This window comes from Lampetra fluviatilis, chromosome 6, assembly GCF_964198595.1.
Source record: "Lampetra fluviatilis chromosome 6, kcLamFluv1.1, whole genome shotgun sequence".
Classification (NCBI taxonomy): domain Eukaryota; kingdom Metazoa; phylum Chordata; class Hyperoartia; order Petromyzontiformes; family Petromyzontidae; genus Lampetra; species Lampetra fluviatilis.
In genome coordinates, this window is record NC_136280.1 from 15,113,638 (window position 1) to 15,125,869 (window position 12,232).

General features: G+C 49.6%; 1 protein-coding gene across 1 annotated transcript in view; it reads right to left on the minus strand.

Annotated features, from left to right (window-relative positions):
• LOC144933197 (transforming growth factor beta receptor type 3-like) overlaps positions 1-7,531 on the minus strand; it is a 76,755-nt gene extending 69,224 nt beyond the window's left edge. Inside the window, exon 1 of the mRNA XM_078857832.1 lies at positions 7,370-7,531. The gene's annotated coding sequence lies outside the window, so the exon portion shown is untranslated. The remainder of the gene's footprint in view (positions 1-7,369) is intronic.
• Positions 7,532-12,232: the final 4,701 nt, after the last annotated feature.

Sequence of the window (12,232 nt, forward strand, 5' to 3'; positions counted from 1 at the left end):
AGAAATGTACATCATAAACGCAGCTTCAGGGCCATTGTTTGCACATTAGCTGACTGTGCGTTTGAACGCTGCAGAGCAATGGTCATTAAACAAAGTAGTGAGTTTATTTGAAGTAAAGGGCTGTCTCCCTGGCGACAGTAATGTGTGATGATGTTTTTTCCGTTTGTCGTCTTGAGCCAGTGGTGAAAATTCCACATTCCTATGGGCGAGGCTAGTCTATAAATGAGAGGAAAAAAAGCATGCATCATCATAATCCACCCAGACTTGGCCACAATGAAACAATTGAAACTCTAAAAATAAACATCGTGACTCCATAGAATGCAGAATTATATATTTTTATTCGTAGTTATACATATAAAACGTTAATGTGACAATACAATTTTTTTTCAATTGTACCATTCATCAACATTTTGGTCAAGAATGACATCTGGTTGGAAAAATACGCATTCACTTTGGTCAAAGGTGAACGGGCTTTCAGTTTGGTTTTCCCATAGGAATGTGGAATTTCCACCAACGTCTCAAGACCATGATCATGCTTAGCATCATCTCTGGAGTCGCTAAAGTTACAACCAAGTTGTGACAAGGCATTACGTGAACTGAAATCACAGCAGTTGTCCTGTGGAAACAGGTCCATGCAACAGGAACGTGGAGTTTTCACCATCAAGACCATCATCAACAACTCTCTGGGGCCAATAAATTGGAGCAATTTTGTGATACTGCACTACTCTCTATATGTGGTTGTCCTGTGGAAGACCTGTCCCTGGCATAGCAACGTGGAATTTCCGCCACCGGCTCAGAGCCGCCCCAACACTCATTTTAGGATAGACAACGTTAACACTCGTTTGAGCCGAGACGAATACTTCATTTGACTATGGACTTGCCCACATTTCAGGCTGAGTGGACCACGAAGAGGCACGTGCTGCACGAGCACCGGGTCGCACCGCAGACAGGCGGCGCTTCAGCGCCCGCACCATCGACTCGCCGCCGCTGCCGCCGCCGCCGCCGCCACCGCCGCGCAAGAGAAACGGCCACGGCAAGGAGCTGGGCCACAGGGACGAGCAAGACCCCGGTGCGACGTGGGCAGGACACGTGGTGCGAGTGGACAAGAGTGGGCACTACGTGGGGGCGGCGTGTCAGGATTCTGCGCCAGTGTACAGTTACTCTCGTCTGGACAGGCCCTAGCAGTGGCCCTCGTGCGCACGTGTAAGTAATGAGGCACGCTCCGCGACGCGACGCGCCGCGCTACGCCACGGCCCCCCCCACCGGCCTCCCGCTATGGTCCGCAAAGCTAAACAAGATAGATTTTTTTTTCACCCTTTCTGCATTTTTTGGTCTGTAAAATTTTCTTTGTCTGTACAGGTCAATGGAATGTTTTCTACTAAACAGTTTGATAAATCAGAAAAAAACATAGATCTTCATTACCTTCAATTTTCTTTGTCTGGGCAGCTAAACAACTAATTTTTTTCTGCCCTGTAAGGCTGTAAGGTTTTATGCGCGTCTGTGTTTATGCGCGCCTGTGTGTGCGCGTGTGTAAAAATCGACGTAGCCTAAAATGAGTACCGGTGCGGTGTGTAAACATCGCCACTGGGGAGACAAAGACGGCCGGGCGTGGTGCTTGCCACCCACCCCCTCGTGTGCCGTGTTGGTCTTCATTAGGTGCTCGCTAACAGCACTTGCCCCAACAGTCTGTTAAGGCAAAAAAATGTGATCTTTGTCTTTGTTTTGTTAAAGTATGCACGTAGATACAATGTGTAGGATTTTCCAAGAAAACTATAAAATCTTATCTATTACACCTTCAAGTGTGGTGTTTATGCTGGCCCCTTGGCATTTTGGGCCTTTGGGCTGTGTGCACTGCAAATGCGATGCTAAAAAACAAATATGCATCATGTATGTATGTATACAACATAATTACAATCTGACCGCATCTCAAGATCCTGCATAAAATAGGGGAGCACGCACTTCATAGGGACTATTGGAAGCAAAGAGGGTTTTTTTGTGGGAGGCTACAGGATGCAGATGGCACAGAAATGTGCAATTAAATATATTTTAGCGACCAAATATGAATTAGCGTCGGATTCAGTAAGCCTGGCGACGGGGACGAGTGTCGAAACAAGTTCAGAGTTTGCTTGTCTTGAAACAATGCTGCTGAAATGATGCACTCCCAGAAGGCCATGTGGATGATGGGCCGTGTAAGGAATGCTTCTATTTGTTTTTTTTTTAAATGAGACCAATACGAGGCTCAGTTGATGAGACACTGCGGGCCGAAACTGCTCGAGTTTGCTCGTCTTTCAACGTATTGTCGGTGCATATACAACTTTACGAATAATTAATCATACAACCTGGATTCATAAATTGCCTCCAGTGCGATCTCTCACGTGGCATGTAGCGAAGGGGCATACACTTGGGGAAGAGGTGATGATAGCAAGAGGGCCGAGCAGTGGAAAAGTGGAGAAACTGGAGAGGGTTGGACTGTAATGCATGGGTCCCCTTGGGCGTGGGCAGAGGGGAAAATGAAAGTTTAAGTTTCGTCTTCTTGGTTCTTTCGGTAAAGTCACGTAGAAGGGAAATAATAAAATAATAAATCTAAAACATTATAAAACACAATTCTCACGACGTTTCGGCCACAACGCAAGCAGCCGTCCTCAGGTGCTTGTGTTGTGGCCGAAACGTCGTGATAATTTATTTTATTGTTTTATTTTTATTATTTTATTATTTCCCTTCTACGTGACTTTACCAAAAAAACCAAGAAGATGAATCCCTGCAGTCACGAAAGCTTTAAATCGAAATGTAAGTTTTGTGCTTAAGGAGTGAGATGGAGTTAATATTATAGACCACTTTGGGGCGCGGGGGCTGAGGAGACATCTTAGACAAGAGGGGCAGCAGAAGAGAAGAAGTGACCACCTGCAAACTGGAGGTAAACTGCGGGCTTTGCCAAGAAATCATGGGCCAATTGGTGGGTGGATTCGCAGTGGAGTTGGAGAGTATTGTGTGCAGTGTGGAATTGATAAAAAATAAATTCCCAAACAGGGCCGTCATGAATCATTAACAAAAACCTTCATCATTTTTAGCCATGTCAATTGACCGGTGAATAAAGAATTGCCCATGCCATCTTGGCCAGGGGAGTCATTTGACAATATTTCACCGTTTGTTTAGTTTGTTGTCCTTCCCCCGCACCTCCGATTAAGACGGTTGGCTACGTGCAGTGCAAAGTACTCGTTTGATCAATTCCAGAGCGATGACGGTCAGCATCAACACCGGGGCAGATGTAGATGGTCGAACGCGCGTGGCGCTTACCACCACAGCGACATCGCGCCCTGCCGCCGCCCCCAGTGATCTGCGGACCTTAATAGGTGCTCACCAACAGCTGTTCCCCACAGAACGTTTAAAAAGGCGTTGCGAGTCGAAGGGTGCTCCGTGAACAAACGGCGCGTGCCTGTGCACGCACGCACGCACGCGCCGTCGGCCCTTATTTAGGAGCTGGCTTTCGAGCGGGGATAATAGCGTGTATAATAACGGCGATAAATCAGAACACGCGGCCTGTGCCTGCAGTCTGCGTGCGAACACAGGCGTGCTGTGCATGAACTCAGCTGTGCGCATACGCAGGTGACATGGGCCCCGAGGCAGCGCGTTCACCGCTTGTTGCAGAGGTTCGTGGTTCGACCCCGAGCGGCCGCCCCGGTTATCACCGCGGGTGTAATAACCACGATAATACCAGGGTCAGGATCGCAACCCACGACCTCCTGCGTTACCAGGCGAGGGAGTTAACATTTCGTCAAAGAGACGCTGCGCGCCGCGGGAGTAGAGTCGAGGATGTAACGAATGGCGAAAGAGCAAGGAACGGGAAAAGGAAGGGAAAAGATAGAGAATTGTAAATAGGAGGAAAAGGATGCAAAAAGAGAGGAGAAAAAGGGGGAGCCGAGGGTCAGGAAAGATGAGGATATGAAGGAAGAAGCTGCATCAGGGCCTCGACGCTGCTGCATTGAGCGCCGTCCGTTTCCACAGTGCGTGGTGGCGGGGAGAGGCGAGGGATTTGGCATGGCCACACACAGAAATCACGTGACTTACGGGAGGCTTCAGCTGATTTAGGAGACGTAGGAGTGGATGATTTAATCTCTACCAGTTTCTCGCTTTTATAAAAAACCAGATGATTCGCATCGTGTGCAAAGGGCATCGTGGCGTTTGCGATATGCCCCAGAGTTTGGTGATGAGAGACATCACTGTGTGTGTTTTTTAAGCGGGGGTGGACAAACACTTTGGGAAAAGCAAACATTGTCCGGAAACAACACGAGTACCGGGCCACGCGCGTCAAACCACGACGCGCGTCCCAGCACGCGAGGCAGGCGGAGTGGAGAGACCCCGCGAGTAATGGAAGAGAGAGGCTCTCACGCACCCATCAAGTTAACTTTTTTGAGGCAACGGGCTTTTCTCTCACGTACACGCATGTTGAACTTCTTTCACACCGCACGTAGCCGACTGCACTCATCGTAGCGACCAAACCAATCACAAGACCCCGACGTACGTACGCGTGCAGACCTACGGTCACACCACTACTGGAAGAGGGTCTCTTCCCCACACTGTGTGGATCCTGGTGGGTTATTTGACCATACTTTACCGCAGTCAATCGTCACGGTGGGTTTGTGAAGCTAGACGGGGTGGGGGTAGTTGGGGCGGAGCAAAGATGTGGAATGACAGAAGCACAGTCCAACTTTAGATGTGGATGCACTGCCGTCTGCTCCCCACAACGTAGCCATGCACCCTGTCACCTGTTTGGGCATCGTGGTCACCCATCAAAATGCTATCCAGGCTCAAGCATGCTTGGCTTTTGAGATCCGATGGGATTGGGCGTATTCCTTCTGGGTTGATTTGGTTGTAAGCCAGACAAAGACACCAAAAACAGGACTCTGACCCACGATATCTTCACAAAACAATGACACACTGATCCACCCTATGCAGACACGCTGATCCACCCTATGCTTGCTGACACACTGACCCTGGTACTCAAGACTCTGCTGCACAGATATTTGACACAAAGCTTTTACACAAGCACTTGACACACACACTTTGAAAATTCAACACGTATGTTTGGGGCCGTCCATAAATGACGTCCCGCACCTGGGGGGGGGGGGGTCAGACATTTGTGACGACGGGGGGGGGGGTTTGAGAAATGTGACGTCACTTAAAAATGCGCAACTTTTAATAAATATAGAATTGTTATAACACTAATTTTGATTAATTTTCATTATTAACTATTTGATTATTTAAATTTACTAAGGTCACCTTTTATTTATTCCATGAAGGAGCATTTTGCTTCTCCATGGGAGAATGGAGAAGCATACATTTTGATTTTTTTTATGATTATTATATTATTAAACATTTTGATTCTAATGATTCTACCATGGCTTTTCATTCTGTGGAATGAACATATGATTGTTATAATTGTAATCTGCATTTTGCTTCGTTCTACTACAAAGTTTCAAGTATTTTTTTTATAGTTATAATTACTTTTCATATTTTATAATTATAAGATAATTTCAATATAATATTCTGAACATCTGCAGTTTTAATTAGACGTTGAATATTTTCGAGTGAATTTTATGCTAAATTTAAGTTTTCCAACGCCTCCTTTTTAATACGTGTTTTCGCCTGCAACATCAGAGTGCAGCGCCACATTAAATTCGCACTACAATGACAATAGTTTAAAGCGATTTGGAGCATGTTTATTTTAAAAATGGAATTATGGTTTTGGGGGGGGGGGGGCAGAGCTTTGTGACGTCATATTTGAGGGGGGGTCTGACTTTGTGACGCCGTGTGACGAGGGGGGGGTCAAAAATCGTCCAAAATCGCGTGACGTAATTTATGGACGGCCCCTTTGTATATCACTTAACGAAAGCAGCCACACATTGACAAGGACTCCCCTTTAGCCTGATGGAGTGCTGCTGGATGGAGCAAGTGTTGTCGGCGAGTGCCTATTAAGGTTGGTCGTGCATACTTGATGATGATGATGCACAATTTTTTTTAAAAATATCTCCGGTGTGCAACTGTGGTCCCCCAGAACGGACCGTGGAACATAACGCGACTCAATACCGGATTCAGAAAGACGAAGCAGGAGGCATCATCATCACCATCACAGCAAAGAAGCACCACTACTCCTGACGCAATCGCCTGGCTCATCATCCACCACATTGTAACATTATAGTCGTTGATCTAAATCCACATCAGCCAACGGAAGAAGCCCCTCCGATTAGCACGATTGAGCTACGTACGGTGCGAACAAAGTTCAACATACATACAAGCAGGCGGAGGAGTGGTTAGCACCATGCGCGCACAAGCCACTTTGGGTCTATTACTGATGTTAGGTTTAATTAATCCACAACTACTCTAAATACGATGCTCATGTTAGGCGGAGTCAACGTAGGGTCGCGGGGTGGACTCCATATCGGTTCCGATAGCAATTTACACAGATTCTGTGCATGACCAGAAAATGAAATCCGGTTTTGCGGGACGGTAGTGTAGTGTACTGTACAAATCACACCACCACAACACCACGAATACACCACCAATACTCACTACAACACCACTAAAACAGAACCACTCCCCTCCACCAATACAGCACCACTCGCCACCACAACACCACCACCACACCACTAACACAACACCACTCCCCACCACAACACCACCAACACAACACCACTCCCCACCACAAACCACCACAACACCACTAACACAACACCACTAACACAACACCACTCCCCACCACAACACCACCACCACTAATACAGCACCACTCCTCACCACAACACTAATACAACACCACTCCCCACCACAACACTAATACAACACCACTCCCCACCACAAACCACCACTCCCCACCACAACACCACTAACACAACACCACTCCCTACCACAACACCACCACTCCCCACCACCACACCACTAACACAACACCACTCCCCACCACAACACCGATTGAAAGTTGGCCTATGACCCAACCACCCGGAACGCGCCCAGACCTCGCAAGCTCAGCCGGTCTGGGCCTGTGCGTCGCTTGGGGTGTTTGCGACCAGCGCGTGGCGCCAACACGGTGCCACAGCTTGGCTACGTACGGCGCGAAAGAAGTCCAACATTCACGCGTACAGCCGGCACTGGCCAGCATGGCAAGGTCAATAACCCTTCCACGACCCGCAACTACGTGGGGGCGGGGAGGGTCGCTCATCCATCCATCAGTGGAGTGATCCATAGGGAGCGGTGGCTACTACTACGACTACAATACTAACTGTGCGCATATGCACAGCGCGAGTTGGACTTTTAAATGGAACAGCAAGGGGTTCGCGTGCAGCAAGAGGAGGGGAGTGGTGGCGGTGCGACTCACATCGCCTCCCCTCGTGTCGTCTCCAGTGCCTCCCCTCGTCGCCTGTGCTCCAAGTCGCGGTCGTCGCGGTCGTCTTCCCCCACGCGTCTCCTCGCCACTGCGTTTCGTGAGCGAGTGGGAGCGAGGCGCCCAGATTTTAAACGGATGCGGGGGGGAGGGAGAAGGCGGGGAGGGAGAGAGGAGGAGGGCGTGCAATGATGATGTGGAGCGGTGGCGCAGTGGTTAGCGCAGTGCGCTGCGAACATCGCGATCCGAGTTTGACTCCCACTCACGGCTTGCGCTGATGATGTGGAGCGGTGGCGCAGTGGTTGGGGCAGTGCGCTACGAACCCTGTGATCCGAGTTGGATTCCCACTCACGGCTTGCGCTGATGATGTGGAGCGGTGGCGCAGTGGTTAGCGCAGTGCGCTGCGAACCCCGCGACCCGAGTTGGATTCCCACTCACGGCTAACGTCGGTGACGTATATCTGAACCGGTTCTGGCTCTACCCTAGGTGGACTCAACCTTTAAATGAGTACCCGGTGCGGTGTATAAAACGTCGGCATTTAGGGAGACAAAGGCAGCCGGGCGTGGTGCTGGTCATCCACCGACTCGTGTTCCGTGCCGGTATTCATAGGTGCTCGCTAGCAACACTTGCCCCAAACTGGTCTCTGAGGCTAGAGGGTGTGGTGGGGGGCATATTTGTCTTTGTAATGGTGTGCGCGATGGGAGAGTGTCGGATGATGAGCGTGTTCATCACCGTGTGTGGGACGTCGTGTGTGCGTGGGGGAGGCTCGTGAAGGACGCTGATGCTGCTGCTACTGAGCAGTTGGAGGCAGTCGCCCTCCAGCAGCAACAACGGAGGGCAGAGCGACAACAACGAGCGGCTAAGATGCTGCCGAGTTGGCAGAGTAGGGGGGGGGCACAAGCTGGGTGCATCTGCCAGCTATCTCGGTCAGTCGACCCGTGGCACCTGGGTCTGTTCCGTGACCTCCTGCCAGCGGGCGTTCGACGCTTCACGTGGCCTCAAGGTGCACATGGCATGGCACAAGCGCCGTCACCGCCACTTCGTGGAAAAACGGCGGTTGTTGTGAGTTGGTGAATGAGACGGTGCGAGTGATTGTATGCGTGTGATGATATTGAGATGGTGCAACGCAACACATTCCTGCGTTGTGAGCTGGTAGGAACGTTGGGTTGCTCGGTCAATGGCCAGGGTCAACGGCGGCGTGGTGTATTCCGCAAATATACCCTCACTCTGAGGGCGGGCACAAGCCGGCGTAAGTAGGTTAAACGTTGAGTTTTATAAGGGCACCACGGGGTGACCAGCCCCTCCCCACCCAGCCCCACCCCTCCTACCCACCACCCAGCCCCACCCTCCCAACCCAGCCCCTGCCCTCCCCACCCAGCCCCTCCCTGCACGACGGACGGACACAATAATCCCCTGTGGGCTGGTGGAACCAGTGGGTTCCTACCAGTAGTAGTGAGTGTGTATTGATGAAGAGCGAGTGATGGGATGTGTGAATAGAGGGTGTGTGTGTGTGTATGATGCATTGCAGAGTGCGTATGTTTGCTGGCCCATGAGCTTAGAGACAGATATTTCACTTGTCGTTACCACCTGGGGTCCCATAACTTTCACGGTTCCAACTTCTTTACGACCAATAACGGTGAATTATGCCGTAGCTATTTGAAATGAGTGGGGTTACCAAATTACGCGCTCTTAATCTGCATGCCAACTCATTGAAACTAAAGTGTTTCGAGCTCACGTGGTTATCAATTCTTGCTCCGGCCCATGCGTGTGTGCATGACGGTCAGAATCAAAATCTTTATTTATACCGGCAGGATCCGATGAGCTAGAGAGCTTTTTTTTCTCTCTCACAAATATCCAGTAGGGACGTGTCTGAACGTTAGAACAAATAAAAAAAAACACGATATGAGTACAAAGTATAAGGTGCCGTCCATAAATGGCGTCACGCACCTGGGGGGGTCAGACATTTGTGACGATGTGTGACAAGGGGGGGGGGGGGGGGGTTGAGAAATGTGACGTCACATCAAAATGCGCAACTTGAAATAAATATGGACAACACGTTCTACTTAATTAAATAGACTTTTTAATAAATGTTTTCTCCTACAACATCAGAGTGCAGCGCCACATTAAATACGCACTACAATGACCATAGTTTAATGCGATTTGAAGCATGTTCATTTTTTTTAGGGAGGGAGGGCAGAGCTTTGTGACGTCATATTTGAGGGGGGGGGTCTGACTTTTCGTGACGCCGTGTGACGATAGAGGGGGGGGATCAATCGTCCAAAAATCGTCCAAAATCGCATGACGTCATTTATGGACGGCCCCAAACGCGGATGGGCACACGCAACGGAAGTAGTCACAAGCACGGAGCAGTAAACACGCCAACGCAGCGCCAACGCTGGCACGTGATTGGAACCGTTGGGCCAACGTTCCATGTTTACTGGCTCGTCCCCTTACCTGTTATTTGGCTAAATGTGGATGTTTGCCTTTGTTGTGGCAACGTATGTTTGGACGTGGAGATGACCAATACCAGCGGTGTCAAGATCGGCCTCTGTGGAGGAGGCTCGTGAAGGACGCTCCTGGACAGGTGGAGGCAGCCGCCCTCCAGCAACAGCGGAGGAGCGACGCTCACAACAACGAGCAGAGCGCCGGGCGAGTAAATCGCAGCAAGTTGACACAGTAGGGGCGTAGGCGGTGCATCTCTGCCAATCGTCTCGGTCAAATCACAGCACCTGGGTCTGTCCCGTGATCTCCTGCCAGCAGCAGCGAGCCTCTGACACTTCAGGTGATGGCCTCAAAGTGCACCTAGCCTGGCACAAGCGCTGTAGTGACGTCAACACCACGTCGGAGCGAAATGTGGCTGCTATTGTGCGTGGGATTTACGCGTGATGGAGTGTGCAATTACGTACTTGATGGAGTGTGCGACTGTGTTGGCATGTGTGAGCGATGGTGTACGTTTGCCAAAATGTAATGGAATACGTAATTGTGATGGTGTGTGTGTTAGTGTGCATGTCATATTGTTTCACCGTAATATGCGTGCCTGGCCACGCAAGTTCAATTCCCGCTCTTGACCAACACCAGTGACGAATATCTAAACAGCTCCTGTGCCTCCTCGAGATTGATTCAACCTTATTTTAATACCTGCTGCAATAAACATCAGCACTGGGGAGACAAAGGCGGCCGAGCGTAGTGCTTGCCATCAACCCCCTCGTATTGCCATTCCGGCCTTAACAGCACTTGCCCACCCAACACTCTTGTTATAAAGGCCATACGGGGAGAGATACGGCATGTCTTTGTGTGATGGAAGGGTGTGTGCCGAATTGGATGTGCGCGCGTGTGATTTTGTGTGCGCGTGTAACGGCGCGTATGATGATGTGATGGATTGCGCACGTGTGCGCTAGCGACGGGGCGTGGGTGCTGGAATGTGTACGTGCTAGACGGCTGTGTGCGCGAGACGAAATATATCTTAAACAGCGCTCGGTCCTACCCGATGAGACCAAAGGGGGTAGGGGGGCTTTCCTTTGTTGTGGGTACGTCCGTACATGATCGAGTGCAAGCTGAAACGCCAGTGCAGTGCGCGCGCGATTTAGGGTGCACGTCGATTATTTTTGCACGCTTCCATGACTGTGCAATCGCCACTGCATGTTTGCAGAACGTGTGCAGCATTTGTGCCTGCCTATGGTTGCACGTTTTGTGTTTGGCAAGTAGTGTGTGTGTGTGGCAATGTTTATTAGGTGGTTGCTACCAACAACATGCCGTGGCCTTTAAAGTTATACCGGGAATTCTTGGATTTGTAAATTGGTGGCAGAGTCTGCGCAAGGAAGAACCACAGAGAAGTGGGAAGTCAGTTGCTCGATGAGACGGCGCCAACAATTGCCAAAGCTCTCGGGTCCTCTATATATATTAAGGTACTGTGGGCCAATTAACGAGTTTTTTATTTGTGGGAGGAACCAGGACCTGGAGTAAACCAACGCGTTCAAAGGGGGAAACGCTATCCCAGAGGCGGAACAGGTGGATCCACTGTTGCTTAACCTCATTCTCCTCGGGAAGTTTAGCAACATTTTTTTCGATCCAACAACCCTCGCCTTCAGTGGGCGCACCGGTGGCAAGATGTTAACTACATCGCCTGGTATGCAGGAGGTCGTGGGTTTGTTCCCGACCGGCTGTATATTTAGAGTTTGCATGTCTTTGTGGTCGCGTGGAATTTTCTCCGGGTCCTGCGGGTTTTCCTTCCACATGTAGACTCAACATGCGTTTAGAGTATTTGACTGCTATACATTTCCACATAAGCCATTTCGTTGACCTATCATTTGTGGCCAGGTGGCTTCTGAAAAAAAGCTATATAACTAAGTGGGCCTTACCTATCAAAATAAAAAGTTATAGTTCATGCGTTGCAGACCATGTGCATAATAGTAACCACCACCCAGCTACTGGTTGGCATCTGTAGGGATATTTCCAATGTTGTGATTAATGCGTATATATATTTTCATTTTAAGGCCAGTGTTTACAAATGCTTGAGTATTTGTAAATCTTGCTTGCTGCACCACTGCCAATCCAGAAGCATCACAAACTGTTACTAACGTCACTATCGCACTTTTCCCGATCAAAATTGGCTTCACGTGGCATGGGATCACATCACTATTGTTCGCATAATAGAATATGAATTCGATCCAAAATATATACGAAATGGTCATTAGAAATCGAAAACGGATTCTTAGTATCCAGGCCTGTTGCGTATTAACATCGGTATTGAGATCCGGGCAGCTGTCTGCAGTGTAGAGCTGGGTGAAAACGTCTGTGTTTGGCTTAGCATGCGTGCGTGTATATGCCACAGGCATCTGTGCCAGCAGCCACAGGGGC